Genomic DNA, 17,913 nt, shown 5'->3' on the forward strand with positions numbered 1-17,913 from the left:
CGTTTCTTTTAATGAACATAAACGTTATACTTCATCCCGATTTAATTTTACTTTTCAGTTTTTCTCTCTCCCCTTCCCTAAAACTTATAACCTTTAACCGCCGGCTTCTTGGCCAATCCTCCGTAGTGGGTAAGCTTCGTAGAAGACGTGTTTCGTGCACCAGTCCAAGGCAGGGGTCCATTTACTTCAGCTTAGGAAATTCAAAAAGTAAAAACCCAAATTCACAGTATAAATCTTACCATTATTATTCAGAATTTACCTTACTTTTTTCTTGCTTTTTTTACAATCCTATGAACGCAAGACTCACAATAGTATTGATCAATACTTTATCTCATGTATTCCAGACTTTATTTTGCATCTTGGGTTATTTGGTTTCCTTTTCTTTTCGTGTGTTACTTTTTTATTAACCAATTTATTTTATTTTACTTATTGAATCATATTACCACCCGATTCGTGGCCTATTCCCCACAGTGGGTTTGTGCTATTAACTGAGGCTTCTTCATTATCATCATCCATCCACGACCGTTGTAGCATCTCGCGTGCTCTGCTCGGTTCACCCTGCTCGGTTCACTCCACCCTTGTACGGATCGCAACGGTGAGCTCTCGGGGTCTTGGCTAAGTGTCGGGCGGATTTAGTCCAGTTTTGTAGGTGCGTTTGGCAGGCATTCCCAAATCATGAACAGCAGGTTGCCATTATCCCTCAAGAGGAAAGTATATAATAGCTGTGTCTTACCAGTACTCACTTACGGGGCAGAAACCTGGAGGCTTACGAAAAGGGTACTACTCAAATTAAGGACGACACAACGAGCTATGGAAAGAAGAATGATAGGCGTAACGTTAAGGGATAAGAAAAGAGCAGATTGGGTGAGGGAACAAACGCGAGTTAATGACATCTTAGTTGAAATCAAGAAGAAGAAATGGGCATGGGCAGGACATGTAATGAGGAGGGAAGATAACCGATGGTCATTAAGGGTTACGGACTGGATCCCAAGGGAAGGGAAGCGTAGCAGGGGGCGGCAGAAAGTTAGGTGGGCGGATGAGATTAAGAAGTTTGCAGGGACGGCATGGCCACAATTAGTACATGACCGGGGTTGTTGGAGAAATATGGGAGAGGCCTTTGCCCTGCAGTGGGCGTAACCAGGCTGATGATGATGATGATGATGATGTAGGTGCAAAGCAGTGTTTTGAGCACGACCTACTGTATAAAGGGCGACCTGCGCATCCCGTGGTCTCCTACGGTAGCGCGTGGCTGAAGAAATACCACGTGATCATTGAGTAGGGAGCAAGAGTGCCGGTAGAGGCCGCCAGTGCTCACCCTCACAGCAACGCCCGAAACGCTCCGGCCCTGCCTTAAGGAGTACGGTGATAACGGTAAAAATTCACTGAGGAGCTGCAGTAAACTCGGCATTTCACATTATTGACAGGGTGCGGCTAGAAAATGCGCGTCGATACATGCGATACATGCCCCAGATATTTGGTATCTTCGCTGTGCAGTGCAATGAAATTTTAAACTACTTTGAAGGCGCGGCCCCGCGGCTGCTAGGATTGAAATAGTGTAACCCCTTAGAGCTTTTTTCCCCCTCATTGTCTGCTAAAATGTTGGTTAGTGCTGTGGTGCCAATAAGGTCTGGTGCGCGCTTTCCGCGCTAGCCGAGGTCTGAGCGCGCCCGCACTTCATTCTCCCGTAGGTTTCGCTAGTCCCGAGCCGGACGCAATGAACGCACTACGTACCGCTTTTCAGGGCCCACGCGTTCCTTTGCTGCATTCGGCACGTTCACTGAAGTGACGTGCCGTTGAGAGCGCGGCAGAACGTGAGTAGTTTTAATTGCAGTGCATGCCACAATCGTAAAAATGTGCTGTTATTGACATATTTATTTACGCCACTTTACCAAATGATAACGAAAGTCTAGCTTGAAAAATTCCAAGGGCGCTTTATTGTGCCATCACACAGATAGTCACTACACTTTAAGCACTTTTCTGGAGTTGGGCTTTTGAAACGAAAAGCTTCGCTACGCTAGTCAACACCGCGCTTCGCGCGAGCCGGCGTATGTCGGAATTGGCTCCTTAAGCGTGTTCGGAGTCGGCGCAGGTGGCCACTGCCGCGCGCTATGCGTCGTCGTTTGACGTCCGCCGCGAGCGCGTGTTTATCGCGGAGGCCGGCTATATAACCGCTTGCCAGAGAACAGGCGTGCGCATTCAACATGGAAGGAGAAGAGAGTGATACTACCGGTACAGAGAGCTGTGTTTATGGCTGTACAGAAATCGCAAGACAATGCGCCCAACAACGATGAATAAAGAAGATTAATAATCCTGCATAACTTATGGTATATATCATTCATAAGCAATTTGCATCACTACACAAGGCACACGTACAGCATAGCCATAAGCTTACCAAAGCATATCCATAAGTGAAACCATAAGCATATATAACCATAGGCTAAATCATAAAGCATAAGCTAAACCATAAGCATATCCATAGGCTAAATCATCAAGCATAACCATAAGCTAAACCGTAAGCATAATCATAGGCCAAATCATAAAGCATGACCATAAGCATCACCGAACCTTTTCGCTTCGAGATATCCAAACTTAACCTTAGCTAAGCCCCAGCCCATTTTTCTTTTGTTCAGGTTTCAACCATTGGTTTCTAATATCGGTCACGGGGAACTCATGAAATGAAATTCCTTTTGATGCTCGGCCGCTTGACTTTCACAACGGTATGCATGAAGTAAACCATCGTGCATGAAGAAGCCGCAAACGCGAAAGCCGGCGCCCACGGGGCTGAGAATCACAGTGTCACTGAAATAGAATCTGGTAATCAAGATCTAGCGACACCAACAGATCACCAAGCACTCAGCTAATCGATTGTTTCGCGCGCGTGCGTTTGCGTCCTTCCGTGTTCTCGCTGAAAATGCTTGCTGCCTGTGCGTGCGGCCGGCCACGGGGTTGGGGTAAGTGAGGGTAAAACCCCTTAATCTCCCAAAGTAGCGCCATTCACTTCCCTCCTCCTCCGCTCGGCGCGGCCTCGACGGTGGCGCCGCCGGTGGTGGGCCTGCCGTAGCAGACGACGGCTAACACGCTACGGGAGGAAATCCGCCGAAAAGTTCGTTCGAGCCTTGCGGAGCAGTTTTAACGCGAGAGCGTTAAGGAGCTCGTGTCGCAGAAAAGCCGGTGTCGTCGGCGTCGGGTGTCGGTGTCGGCGTCGGTGTCGACGTCAGCGTTTTGCGGCGTTGACCGTGAGCGATAAATCACGGCATGCACTCCATAAATAAAAAGCAACTTCCAAGATGGGCTGGGTGGGAATCGAACCAGGGTCTCCGGAGTGTGAGACGGAGACGCTACCACTCAGCCACGATTTCGATGCTTCCATAAGGTACAAACGCGCCTCTAGTGAATGCGGTGTTGCCTTCGAAACGAGCCGTGGAAAGTTATACTGTGGTGTATATCGGTAATTATGAACATGTAACTTACAGAAGTCGCAATTACACGAGTAGCGAAGTGCGTTTCGTTGCATTTCTTCTGCGCTTTCCGCACACGGAGAGCCATCTTGCGGCAAACACAGAAGACCCCCTCCTCTCCATGTACGGCGCTGCCCCGACAGATGGCGCGCCACGCGCGCATTGGAGCTGTCGCGGCTCGCTCCCTCTGTAGAATCAAGCGTCCTTCCTTTCTTTAGATCACTATCTCTCTATCTCTCTGCCCGTGCCGATCACGGCGTTTGGCTGGCGTGCATCATTTCCCCCTCCGGGATACCGAGTTCTTTGGTTCGCTCCGCTTGCTCAGGCGCACGTTTCGTTGCTGCGCCGAACGCCGCGTTGCTCGACGCTCACCGCGTATGATGCGGGGCGCCTCGTAAGTGATGGCTACCCTGTAGCCCATTGTCTTACACCCATTGGCGGGTCGACGGGAACGCTATCGCGTTCCACTCTTGAAGGCGAAGCTTAAGCGTCCTCCAATTTTTTTTTCAATCGAGATCTTTCTTCGTCAGTCGGTAACTGGCCTTTAGAATTTCGTGTCGGAATTGCGGAAGAAATAGAGAAAAGGACCATTATTCAAGGCGTAATTAGGGCGTAAAGCGCGCGACGTTGAGAGTTCGTGTTGCTGAAACACGACGCCAGCACGCGGTGTATTCACAAACGCGCGTAATTACCAAAGTTTCAGGTGTTGACAGCGTGAAAGTATGTGTACGTGGTTTCGTGGGTTCATTTACGTACCTGCAGGATACTTTTATTCGGCCGGCGCGTGAGAGATTGCTGACAGCACACAGCCGGAATGGCTGTGTGCGGTCAGCAATGCCTGGCAACAGGGCAGTTTTTTTTCATTGCGGTGTGCTTTGGTAATCGTGACGATATATTGTCTTTTTTTTACAAGTACTGCTCCAGGAGGGCACAAGTAATGGCTAACGGAGGCCTCTGAAGAGCACGTGACATTACAATAATGCAGGCATCGCAGGGAGTGTTCGCAGACCAAATTGGCTGTCCGCGATCTTAAGGCTCAACCAGACGTACGCGTTCCAATGCGTCCGCACACGCCGCGCTGACTCGACGTCGCGTCGCGCCCGACGGGGGAAGAGGGCGCGCACCCAAACGATGCATGAGTTGCCGCGAGTAGCCGCGCGTCTCGTCGCGGCGGCGCAGTGTTGCTAGCTTGCCATGTTCAAGGCAGTCCAGCCTTCGCTTAACGGCCACGTTTAGGAATGTGTTACATATTGCAAGAAAACACAATAATTTTAGCTTAAAATTTGTTTTTATATTTCAGAAACATATTTTACGACTCCTTGTGGGTCATTCAGCTCAACTGCGACCTAATATGAGTATTGTGAGCCCGGCGAAAAATGCAGCAGCATCGGCATAGCATCACCAGGTACTGAAGCAGCTTGCCCGGGCTAAAGCCCCTGCATCTACGCGCAACCGCCGCTGGCGGTGGCGCGTAGATGCAGGGGCTTTAGCCCGGGCTGTGGTGGCTAGAGGGGGAGGTGTCGGCATCGGAGCGCCGGAGAGGCAGCATTTTTTCAGGACGATGCGGCGGTGCTGCTGTCGGCTCCGAGATGGTTCGCTGCGGTTATTTGGTTCCGCTGTGAAGTGCTTTCTCGCTCCGCGGCTTGTTGGGGCGGAAAACGCGCATCGGAAAATCATTTTAAAGGCTAGGCGGCTTTATCCCTTCAGCTGGCCTAACGTACTATGTACTAAATTATGTACAGACTTCACGACGCGTGCTTGGAGCCGGAGAGATTGCTCAAACACATCACGGTGGGCATCTCGGAGACGACGAGCGCGCCACCTGTCGCTGTCATGAAAAAATGCCACACCGCCATACGCGGCGCAGCCCTGCCGATGCTGACACCTCCCATTCTAGCCACCCTACCCGGGCTTGCCTGAACGTCGCGCGAAGAATCGTTCCGGAAGTGACGTTGGCTTGCCGTGGTCATGTGAGGTGCGTCATGCTACTGACGCGAGCGGCAGCTTCCGGCGCGGGCGCAAAAAACCTAGCGGTTGTAGGTCTCGACGCCGCCGCGCGCCGACACGCGAAACAGCCTCCGCGCCTGACGCCGTACGCGCCCAGGCGTGGTGCGGCGCGTGCGGGCGCATTGGAACGCGTACGTCTGGTTGAGCCTTTATACCCTCTTCGCATGCACAGGCTTCGGCGAGCCCCATCCAGCCCTGGTTCTATAGCTTTGGTGTTCCTGTTGCCGTTTGGTGGCCTCGAGGCGCCGTCAATAATACGAAATAATGACAAGGTGTTACAACTAGTAAATAAAATTTATTGAAGAAATACAATCGCGCCGAGGCGCCAACTTCTAAAGCAGCGCTAGCGCGCCTGCGCGAGTATTATGAAACGCCAACGAGGAATTTACCGGCCCACGTACGACTCTACGATCAAAGTGCACGTTAAACAACCCCAGGCGAGCTAGATAAAATTATCCGGAGCCATCCACTACGACCTGCATCCTAGCCTTAGTCGCTTCGGAACGTTGAAAACGTTAATCACCACAAACAAATCAATACATGTGGGCGTACATTCGAAAAAACTGCATCGTAAGTCATATTGAGCCTTGCGAAAGCGTCAAAAATATGCTAACTTCTGGTGGAGCTCAAAACACACCCTGAATAAGGTCGCTTTTATGTCACAGGCCAGGTGCAGATGCGTGCATTTCACCGCAATACGAAACTACACGAAACAAAGAGAGCACATTCGAAAAAAAGAGTCAAACAGCGCGCTAAAAACCACGCAGAGCATAAACACACACTTTTTCGAAGCGGAAGGCGTTAACTAGCCTCGAAATAAGAGGTTGTGAGTAGCCGTGGCCCTTACATCACTAAGCCGTGCGTTCTTTGCCACTTCCTCGAAGTCAGCCCACCCGATCCTGCGAATCCACACTTCTTTTTTGCGTTGCGCCCGCCGGACGGCAAAGCAAAAAGCTTTTTGCTCTCGCTGTGTCTGTTACGGCAACCGAAGGCGCAGCAGCATGGCATCGCAATTAAGTTCTCGGCCCTACACATTCTATTACGCTAACGTACTCCGTCAGTCTGCCTGCCGTACTTTCGTCGCGCAGGCCCAACAATGGAGGTCGGCGCGCCCTGGAAAGAACAAAATATACAAAAGTGCGGCGCCTGCTCCGCGCTGAAAAGAAAAGATATACAAAAGCGCGGCGCCTGCTTCCACGTGACATAGATTGGCCAATGGGGGAGCGGAGGAGGCTGGGGCGGCTGGAGGCGTGGACGAGGACGCGCCTGGGTGAGCGGGGTGTCGGAAAGATCTAAGAATGGCGCTACTTATGAAAAATTGAGGGGCTTTAGGTGAGGGTGAGCACTAGCGCCACTATTTGCGGCGGCGGTTTGGTAAACTAAAAAAAGCCAAACAAGCAAAAGCAAATCAGCGGCGCTGGCGCAGCGCCGCACGCGCAGGTCGCCCCTTTACAGTAGGTCGTGGTTTTGAGATAAATTTATATTGTCTGATACGGAGATAGTGGCACAGATGTCGAAAAATTCTCCAGGGGACGGTCCGGGGCGATCTCCGCCGTGGTCGGCCTTCCTACCACCTGATCAAATCCCTCTTGAAGCTTTTTTTCATAGTGGGCAGTGCGGTATTCCTGTGGCTCTAGTGCCTTTGCATGGAGGAGCCATCCCGCTCAACAACCGGGTCCAGGTCTTTCCACATCCGCATGGGAAACGGAGAATGTTGAGGCAACCAGCGATCATTTTCCAGTTGTGTTTGCAGTGGTAGGTCCGCAGTCCACCGTGGAGGCTCGAATCCACTCTTTTGTGGATTACCGTACATTTAAAAATATGCTTGCAGACCACTTTCAAATCAATCTAAACTTCTCCGTTGAACGCTGAGGATATTTGCTCAATCATAGATACTTAGCGCAAAATTTCAGAGTTCCAGTTAAAGGCACGCAAGGACCCTGCTTCTGCAAATTGGTGGAATGACGATTGCTCGCGGGACTACAAGCGACGTAAGGTTGCATGGAAACAACTCATGCATAACCAGTCTCCGAAAAACTGGAGCAACTATATATTCATTGCTGGAACATATAAAAGAACGGCATCAAAGGGAAAAGATGATTACAATGTCCGACATTTCGAATTTCTTTCAAAATTAAATTAGAAGCATGCATTATTTCGGTTTTAAGATCCCCGAAAATGATTCCACGAACCTTGAAGTTGGACTCAGTAGTTTTAACCACCAATGAAGAAGCTGACTCTCTAAATGTAATTATGAGAGGGTTAGAGATCCGATTCGCCACCTCTCTTCACTTCTCTCCTCAGGGACAGGGTACTTCAGAAGATTTCGAAGAGTTTCTATGTCAGAATTGTCCCAAGCTGTTTCCTGTTTACCAGCTGCAGCTCCAGGTCCCGATGGAGTCACTGCCAATATGATTAAACTTCTCTTTCAAGTCACTCGGGACGGCTTGTTATATGCTGTAAATTACTCAGTATAATACGCATGAATCTCTCCTGTGTGGCGGGAAGATGAAGAAGAATCGCGAAGATGATTCCACTGCTGAAAGGCCAAACCAAAGGGTATGTTCTAGACAATATTTGGCCTATTCATCTAACATAAATTTTTGTAAAATAAATGGAAATATTATTAAACGCACGTATGGTTGGGTTTGTGACCACAAGATAATTATTGAGCCCTTGCCAAATTGGATTTAGACCAGGCATGTCAAGTCGGTGCGCACACGTCGACCTAGGGAGCCGAATTCAGTTGGCTCGTTACCAAACACAATATGCAGCTATACATTTCTAAAGTACACGATAGTGTGGAATGCCTTATATTAATACAGAGGATGCAGGATGTTGGATTACGTGAATACTTCGTAACATGAATTACTGAGTTCTTGCAGGGCAGGGAGTTTTACTGTGCACAAAGTTTAAAATCATCGGAAAAAATAAGAAAAACGCGCGGGGTTCCTCATGGCACAGTTTTATCCCCGTTGTTGTTTAACATCCTACTCAGCTTTATTCCATATCATCAGAATGTAAGCACGTACGTTTGCGCTGATGATATAGCGTTTTTTGCGTCGGGAAGTGATATTCCATTACGAGTGCTTACAGGAATACTTATGCGAGCTAGAAGCATAGCTGGACAGTCTTCGCTTGTCCCTTAATGTAAGTAAGAGTGCCGTTCTAGTTTTTCCTCTACAAAACCCATTTGTTATATCCCTTTCATAGCGCCATTCCACTATTTCACAGGTGGAAAAAGTCAAGTACGTTGGAATTATTTATGACGGAAATCTTACCTGGCGTCGTCATATTGAACATATCACCTCAAAAGCTGAGCAATAATCGGATGAAGGATGAGCAATAATCGCTGGGACATGCGCAGAGACAGTCATAATGATTTAACGCCATGTATATCCGACCTATACTAGAGTTCGGGTGTTTGTTATTCGCCGGCACCTCAGCTTACAAGCTACGTCCACTAGTTTTGCTGGGACGGGAAGCCTTTTGCTTATGTCCGGGGCTACCAAAGTTTGTAGCAAACGCTGTGCTCTACAAGGAATCACGAATACCTTCCCTTGAATTGAGATTTAAAATACTCACCGTTCGAACATTCATAAGGCTCTATGAATCGCCACCAAGAAGGTCGCAATCAATCTATATCAATCAACGAGCCCAATTTTTTGGAGTCACACGGCCTCGGTTTCACACGCCACAAGTGATTATAACACTAACGTACATGTAAATGATGTAATCACGGTAAACAGTTACTCAAATTAATCGATTATTACTTATGATGACATATACCCAAACAATGCAAAGCAGCTTCCCTCGCATATTATTAACGGCTTACTCGAGAATCACTTGAATCAGCTCCATAGAAACGTGATTATAGCAACAGATGGTTCGCAGAGTGAGGAAAAAGCCGGAGTTGAAATTTTTTCATCATTGGAGTGGTCTTTTTCTTTTTGGCTTCCTGACTTCACTTCAGTATTCATAACGGAATTCCTAGCTGTTGTCCTTGCTTTGCGTAAGCTACAAGCTTCCAGGACAACCGCGGTAATAATCACCAACTCTTTATCGCTGTGCACCCCACTCACTGCTTCCGGCGAGTCGCATATATTAAAAACTTTCTACTTACTGGCGCCAACTCATTTGCGGAGTATACGATTAATATGGGTACCTGGGCACAAAGGCATATTAATGAATGAAGCGGCAGACAGCTTGGCCAAGCCTTCTTCTATCAGCGGCCCTGTGCCTACCCTTCTTCCAACAACATCATGTCTGTCAGGTTTAGAATATACATCCTTTTAACATCGATAGCAAATCTAACACCATCCTCGGAACTACACCACTTACAATTCCCTTGGAGCAGGAAATTTTGCAAAACCGGACAGACGGAAGTGACATTAATGAGACTGCATTGTCGAGTCGCACCCCTAAATTTGTACATGCACCGATGTGGTCTGGCAATTTCCCCTTTGTGTCACTTTTCCAACTCATTAGAAACGATTGAACACTACTTACTGGAATGCTGGTGTTTCTCCTCCCTGAGAAAAATTACATTGGAAATTACAGTGCGACAGCTGGGCCTGCCATTGAACACTCCGGTGCTGCTGTCTTTCGGAGCGCCTGTGCTTGGGCACTCACAAAGGAATGTATGCATCGCATTAGAAAAATTCATGATTGAATCAAACAGATTTCATTGTTGACCGTATTATTCATTTCATTCCTCCTTCACTGCCTCGTCTATATTGTATACCTTTTTTTCTTTTTGATTGAATGACTGTCTACTGAATCGTCTTGAGCTTTCCTTGCGTTTATTTATGCGTCAACATTACAGAGTTATAAACTTATTACGTGACCACATATGTAAAGTCTGCCCCGACTCTTGGCCAATCCCCGTGAATGGGTATGCGCCAAATACACAAAGGCCATCATCATCATCATCACCACCAAGCAGCGTGGTTTGCTAAGATACGTGGTATCTCGGCTGGTATAGGTCTTGTGTAGGGGAGCGCTGTCGGGTGCTCGGCTAGGTGTTGGATGGTTTAAGCTTGATTTTTGGCAATAAGCTGCAGTAGGCTGTACTGTTTTGACTGAGGTCGAAGAGCTGACGAAGAGCTCGCCTGGTCAGGGGTGCTGCCCCTTGTCAGCTTCTGTCCCTCCTGATCAAATGAAACCTTCTTTCGTAGTGGAGTGAGCAGCACTCCGGTGGCGTCGGTACCTTTTAATGACGGCTCCATTCTAATCAACAACCCGCAAGCAATTCAGAGGGGTCTTAAAGGGAAGCTGAAGTGGTTTTCAATTTCCATGAATTGCTGGGATTGGGAAGAACAGACCTAATAATTTACGGTTCCGAAATTTTTTTCTTCGTTTTGTTAATATAAGGGGCGGAAATCGCTTTCTAAATCACCCCCGCGGACACGCCCCCATCGCTTCCCGGAGCGCCGGGTGAGGAGGTTACCAGAGGAGAGAACCGGCGAGAGTGACGTCACTGGCGGGGACCGAGCTGCCGGACCGGCGTGCAGGTATGCGCTGGCATGTGCTCCTTCCGTCCTGCGCTTTACTGAACGACGCTACGAGAGATTTGCCGCCGCCGCCGCTCACGTTTGTTTTGCGATTTTCGTAGACTGTTCTTTCCTTCTGTGCTGCGTGAGTGCCTACAACCAAGGGCGCCCAACATGCCCTCGTTCTGTGCAGCAATCGGCTGCGCGAACACACGCGGGCGAGACGATGTGGTGTTTCACAGGTTCCCGAAGCACATGAAGCTTGCAGCGCAGTGCGGTGAGGAGAGATAAGTTCGTGCCGACGAAATCAACTGTGCTGTGCTCAGACTATTTCCGCGATAGCCGGATAGCCTTACGACAAATGCGGAAACGCGTTGTTGCTAGCGTTGCTATACTCCGTTTCATACATCAGGTGCAACGCTGTGGAGGCTTGAGATACTTCTTGCAGTGGCTGCGTTCGCACTTAGAAAAAGTTCAGTGTTTCTTGACCCGATTTTTGAGAAAACTTTTCATATATAAGCTCAGTTCTGAATGAAAAAAAAGAATTTACCCATAGAAACAATCCGTGTACTTATACGGCTGCTAACACGTTCTTTTAAATCAATTTTCTTTTCGGCATTCTTTAATTGCAGCCCGTCGCGGCAGCTTCACGTGCATGCTCGCGCGAGCAAATGCCGCTGGCACGCTGCGAACCATAGACGGAAACGCGCGCAGTAATAAATTTTGGTAACCGGACTTCGTGCGTAGCTTCCACAGCGTTGCACCTGAGGTATAAATTTGAGTATAGGCTTGCCTAGTGACATTCGACGTGCGGTTGCAGTTATCATGCTTACCACACGGCGGTGCTGAAACTGCCTAATATCTTTATGTCAACTCTAGCATGGAGCGCGCATACCGATTCTTGATCGAGCCACAATCGCAAAGTCGTCGAACCATATTCTGAATAGTGCACATATAATCCCCCTGACCATCTCGATCTGGATGTGTATGATAAGCAACTTCCATGACTATACCTCGCAGCACTGCATGTGCGCGCTTTGAAACGCGGCACTTATGTTCGCGATCGTGTATCAACGCTCAGAAAACCACGGGACTTCAGACAAGCAGCGGCAAGGTGCTTGACATCGCGGAATTGTACCCGTGTTTACAATCTAATGAGAAGTTAGTGCTTCGGCATTCTTCCAGCAGCAAGTTCCCAGTGACACTTTAGCGCATTTTTTCTCCCGTCATTGGAACGTGCAGCCAAGGCCGATTCAAATAGGTCGCGAAGCTTCGGGCGAAAAGCGGTTCAGTACAGATTGTCACCGACATCAGCATGGGGGGTTATGGGAGCAGCGATCGAAGCGCGACTATGTTTGGAGGGAACAAACATCGGGAAAGAAAAACGCCTTTTTTAATTTAAACGAGACACATTTAGATTCATTCAACGAAAATAAAATTCCTAGTCAATTTTATATATTCGTGATGAGTTAAATAAATACGTTTAATTTTATTATTATTAATAAATGCATTTCTTTTCAGCGCCCATCGCTACAGGGGGCGTTGACGCCACTATCAGTCGCAGTGCAATGCACGTCTTGAAGTGGGCAGAAAGCTAGGCGCACTCGTATCGCCTGTTGAAATACGCCCCCCTCACAATTTGTGCTTTCTTGCTTGTCGAAGTTTGTCTGAATTTGGTGACGTGGGTAGCTTCATTGCTTCTTAATCTGTTCAGTCAAAAGTAGTGAGTTACGACCGCCAGATAATTGTGTAGTTGTTTTCGTGCGACTGCGCTGGCCGACGGACTTGGCATCCGACAATAGGATCAGCACTCTACACCTAAAGCTTTCGTCGGCTACCAAAGAAAGTATGTTCTGCGCAGGGATGCGATTTCGACAACCGTACGGCTGGCCTTTTCCTGCATCGCGTTCCACGCTGAAAGCTCGAAACGCCCATCAAGTCGAATGGCGGGGCATTTGAATATATAGCTCCAAAGGAAGAACAACAAAACAAATTTCGCGCCGTCGAAAACAAAATGACGTCACTTCTGCTTTTAACGGACATGGCGTCACGTTATTTTTTCTTCCGCCGGAAGTGTTCCCACCACATACAGATGGCGCTAAGCCCCATGAACCGGCGATGGACCGCCATGTTTTGAACGTATGGGCTCCTATGGAAGCTTCGCTACCAGGTACATTTACCTTGGTGCAGCTACATGAAAAAAAAAAAGCATACGTAACAGCTAAGACTTCCAGCGCGCGAGAAGGTGTACACATCGCTCTCGCTTTTGGCACACTCAACATCGTCGTTGCCGCCGTTGCCGCCATCGTTTTCCGTATCGGCTGTCGGTTCGAACATGCACGGTGAAAATACAAGCTGTCCGAGACAGCGAGAACATTCCATAATGCTTACAACTCAGCTATGCAGCCAGAACAGAACAGCGTGCTACGCTCTCAAACGGCGGCGCCGACCGGAGACTGCCGCCACTGACGTCACAGCGGCTCCGACCAATCACGGGCAACAGCGGCGTTCGCGCGATACCCTGAGGCGCTGGTGCGCGTTTTCATGAAAAAACAGCCGCTTGCGCTTGTTTCCGCCCTTTTTGAACGAGATATTCGTGTTCAGGGGACTCAAAACTGTAGAATGCCGCAGAGAACTAATTTTTTTCGAAAAGTGTTTCAGCTTCCCTTTAAAGCTGTGACTCATCACTATCCGCATATCACAGACGTTCGCCAATTTGGGCGAGGAGGCAAGGCATCGTCTGCAGATCGCCAGACGAGGCATGTGTGGCAGATCTACTAAAATGTTCCTCGTTTGTCTCCGTCGAGGTGAACGCATTCATTCCGCCTCATCTGGCTTGCCTGAAGGAAATAGTGCATGGTGTGGACTCTCCACTGAGTCCGTCAGAAACACTATCGCCATCTGCCGGTGTAACCGTATGTGTGATGATGCACGTGTACCTCAGAATCTGTGATTTCCACGTTTGCAGGTACTTACATCATATCTCAGTATTAAAATCTGGATACTGGTTTTTCGTGTAGATCCTCTTGCATCGCGCTCGTTACGATGCCGTAGTTGTCGGCATTCTGGGCAGAGCGCGGGTGGCTGCAAGTCTAGCCCTCCTTGCTACATCTGTGTTGAGGGACATGCGGATGATGAGTGTGTCACTCAGTGAAGTGTTGGAGGGTACCAACAAGCTATGTGGAGGGTACCATCAAGCTAACTATTCCGACTGTCCTTTTCGAGCACAGGAAGTTCAAATTCTTGAGGTAACAGATAAGAGGCGTTGCTCCTGTAGAGAGGTTACTGTCGCGTAAAATGACGATCACATGGTTACGATGGTGTAGCGCGGCAGTCTGGTGCCATGGATTCAACCATTTCAGAAGGGATTACATCTGCTGTAGGATGGCTAAGGTCATGGAACGGCTCGTTGAAAGTGTGACTGATTGTATATGGCAAATGTTTGCGCACAATTGATGCAACTACTGCAGGCCACTTCTGTGCCTCTTGCAATGACAAAACCTAACGCAGTACCTGAGCTGAATATGTCCACATTGCCAAAGGGGAGTAAGGAAAATGTTAAGTTTTCTTTCCCTAAGAAGGGATCAAATTTAGCTGGTCCCAGTAACTTGGAGTCGAATGATGCATCGAGCGCGGGTGTTTAGTCGCGGGCCCCCAAACCTCGCGGCTCTCCCATGAATGCTACCACAAATTCTCGCCCGCGTTCTAAACCTAAGAAAGACCCCCTAATGTCGCCGAGTTAACATATATTATGTTGGAGAGAGCAATTGCCACTGTGGTGCTCTCGCCATCTGAGGGCTGATGAGAGTGCTTCAGTGGAATTGTCGCTCTATACTTGTTGCTTCAATAGAGTTACTACACATTGTGTTATGACGTAAAATACGACGCAGAGCATGCTGGGAGTATGCTGGGAGAGCAGAGCAAGCTCCCATGCTCTCGAGCATGCTCCTGAAGTAAACAAATGCACTGGCCGGTTCTTTGGACTGTCAGCTGCGTTTTCCCAGGATATAGATGTTGGAAGAAGCGCTTCACGACATTTTATAGTCAAATAAAAAATGTAATTCGCCGTATGTAGCACAAAGCTGCAAAAGAAACTCGTACGGGTTTCCCAGAAACAAAGCTTCGCAGTTGAGTAAAAATTCGTCCTTGTCCCGAATAAAGCTTCCGGGATCCCGCAGAAATGATGTGTGATATTCAACATTGTATAGTGAATATGCGAAACACTTCAGAAGGTGTGAAATACCTACAATAGCAAGCAGCACGTGGTCTTTATCTTGCAGCGCAATATGTTGCGCATGTGCACTGGCTCTTGTGGTAGCGGGTCGAATGCGGACGGCTATTCGTGGCTATTTAATTCGGCTGAATTGTGGCTATCACTGTTTAACAAATTTTGAGAGCTGGTGCGGCTCACATTGTCGCGCGAAGATCCGGCGCGGTCATGAATTAACTGAGCGTCTGCTTTTTGCCACCTTCGTTATCCCATTGGACGAGACCAGCATGCTTTGCGCGCTTTCCCCGCTGGTGTACCGCTCGTTAGGGCACGCGAAATGGTTCGGATGGTTGCTCGGTGGGGTTTCACTCTCATTATAGCAAGTTTTTGCTTTTAAAAAATAAGTTATCGGGTTTTACATGCCAAAACCATGATCTGATTATGAGACACGCCGTAGTGGGGGTCTCCGAAAATTTGGACCATCTGGGGTTCATTAACGTGCACCTAAAACAAAGTACACGGGTGTTTTCACATTTCACCCCCATCGGAATGCGGCCGCCGTGGCCGCGATTTGCTTTTTTAAAGTTATTTTCATATTTGCGGAACAATTATACTATCAGACCCGTGACAAGTGGGCCTCGGGAACGCAACAATTCCATTACCTTGACATGGTAAAAAATATCGCCGGAGTTGCCCTTTAAACCACGTTCACCCCATTGCGAAGTGTTGTTCAGGTACTCACTCAACACATGCATGTCCTGCCTTTCCGAGGAGCGAAGTGCAACTGACGGTGACCGCAACTGTCGACTGTCGGTGGGAACTTTCATAGATCATACCGACAGCACCGCTGAAGCGTAGTTGTAGAACTTGAGAGGACCCATAAAGGACACAACCTGAAAGTAACTGTCCTTGTTTCAATTGTTTCCTTGCAACATTACCACAGGCGCGTGGGAAAATACTAAGGTATTCCATTACTGCGCGTTTCTAATTGCGGTTTTCAGCTTTTCTTGTTTGTTGTTCGAAAGAAGGCTCGTAATCCAGTGGCTGGTACAACAGGTGGAAAATCGAGAAGATAATATTCAGCCCACTGTTGTGCCTGAGCAACAGTCGTCAAAATGAAACGTTTTTGGTTTAAAGCGATAGCTTTTTTTTGGTCTCGTCCCCCCACTTGGTGGTTTGTATGTTTCTGGCCCTTTATGCCCAACTTGGAACAGTAGATGTCATTAGGCTTGTGTAAGGTATGGCATCATACCATAGAACAAAAACAGACCATATCCGTTCAAGGTCAGGAACAACAACAACAACAACAACAACAACAACAACAACAACAACAACAACAACAACAACAAAGAAGCAGGTCTAATGTTTACACTAGGATCTATGTGAATCACAGCTTTGTCCTGTCTATGTTTGTGCTTAAGTTATTTGAGGTTCACGTTTACGTTGGCGCACATCCTTATGTATCGGTTGCACGAGTCGTCCATGTGAAGTGAACATAGATTCCATGTACGTTGGATGTGCATGATTACATTGCGCACAAGTATACCTCCGTGTTTGTCGGTATGACGTTTATACGTGCCTGTTCAGCGAGACACTTCTTCTTGGCTTCCACTTTCTCAGCAATTAGGAGTTTCAAACCATCCAAATGCCAACGGCGGACATCTGATCGAACTATAGTTTTAACGTCCTTCTGAATCAATATATACAGTCTTTCTCTTCCGAAACCGAAATACATAGACTGTACCAGACTTTGCAAGCGAAAAGGCTTAGGCTGATCACAACGACCGTCGTTACTCGTTACTTGCAAGCTTTCTTCTGGCACCACATTTCCGGCATGCCAAGCACGGATGTTAACAAAGGATAGCGTCAACTTGTGCTTTAATAAGTTCATGTCGGTCATCAGCGAGTAACGAATGCATGACAAGTTTAATGGAGCCCGTGTACGCTGCATGCCTTCTCTGACAGCTCTGCTGCTTTCCGATCATTTAAGATCATTCACTTTGTACCCAGCTGAAATCAAGAGATGACTGGCCCTGTTCAAGGAAAGAAGACGTCGAGCGGACGGGTAGGAGTGTCCCGAACATTAAGAGCCGGCCTACTATTCCCAGTTAGCAGCATCCGCCACCGAATGCGACATGGATTCAGCGCCCACCGCATCGGACCGTGTGCGCCAGTCTATATGGCGGCGGTTTTACAACATTTAACGGCTGATTTCATCAAGAAAGCAGGACACATGGCTGAGTGCGACAGCAAGAGCCATATCAAGTCGCGTCATCTGCAGCAAGCAGTGCGTAACGACGAGGACCTGAGAAAATTACTGGATAGTATAACCTTTCCGTAGATGAACAAGAAATCGAACTGATGGTACAGCCCGTATGACTTGTAATGTATAAGAACGTTACCATTGTCGACGGCGGTGCGTGACGCAACATTCAGCAGGAACTTAGAGAAGAACCGTGCCAGCTACGAAAATTAAAAATGTTGCACCAAGCTTTTCGCCTTTACGAAGTTTCTGTTGAACCTGTTATTTGGCATGCGTGGAAATGAATGTATGGGAGCCGTCTAGGGTTTCCTACCCGGAAGTGCATTAATGTGCTTGGCAGTCTTTGGAAGCTAACCCTGATTTCTTGCCTTGCTGTTCACGTGGGCCGATTCCAAAGATAGCGCTGCCTAACAAGGCAGCATAAACCATAGAGTTTTCTACAATAGATTAGAGGAAGCTATGGCGCTGCAATCGCTGAGTCAC

General features: G+C 48.1%; 1 long non-coding RNA gene across 2 annotated transcripts; it reads left to right on the forward strand.

Moving 5' to 3' along the window:
* Positions 1-527: 527 nt before the first annotated feature.
* Positions 528-17,671, forward strand: LOC135912974 (uncharacterized). Of its 2 annotated transcripts, none has more exons than XR_010567847.1 (3): positions 528-595; positions 10,839-10,978; positions 17,178-17,671. It is a non-coding gene; the product is annotated as an uncharacterized lncRNA (long non-coding RNA). The 2 variants fall into 2 exon arrangements; XR_010567848.1 differs by lacking the exon at positions 528-595 and adding an exon at positions 1,688-1,811.
* Positions 17,672-17,913: the final 242 nt, after the last annotated feature.

This window comes from Dermacentor albipictus, unplaced genomic scaffold, assembly GCF_038994185.2.
Source record: "Dermacentor albipictus isolate Rhodes 1998 colony unplaced genomic scaffold, USDA_Dalb.pri_finalv2 scaffold_13, whole genome shotgun sequence".
Classification (NCBI taxonomy): Eukaryota; Metazoa; Arthropoda; class Arachnida; order Ixodida; family Ixodidae; genus Dermacentor; species Dermacentor albipictus.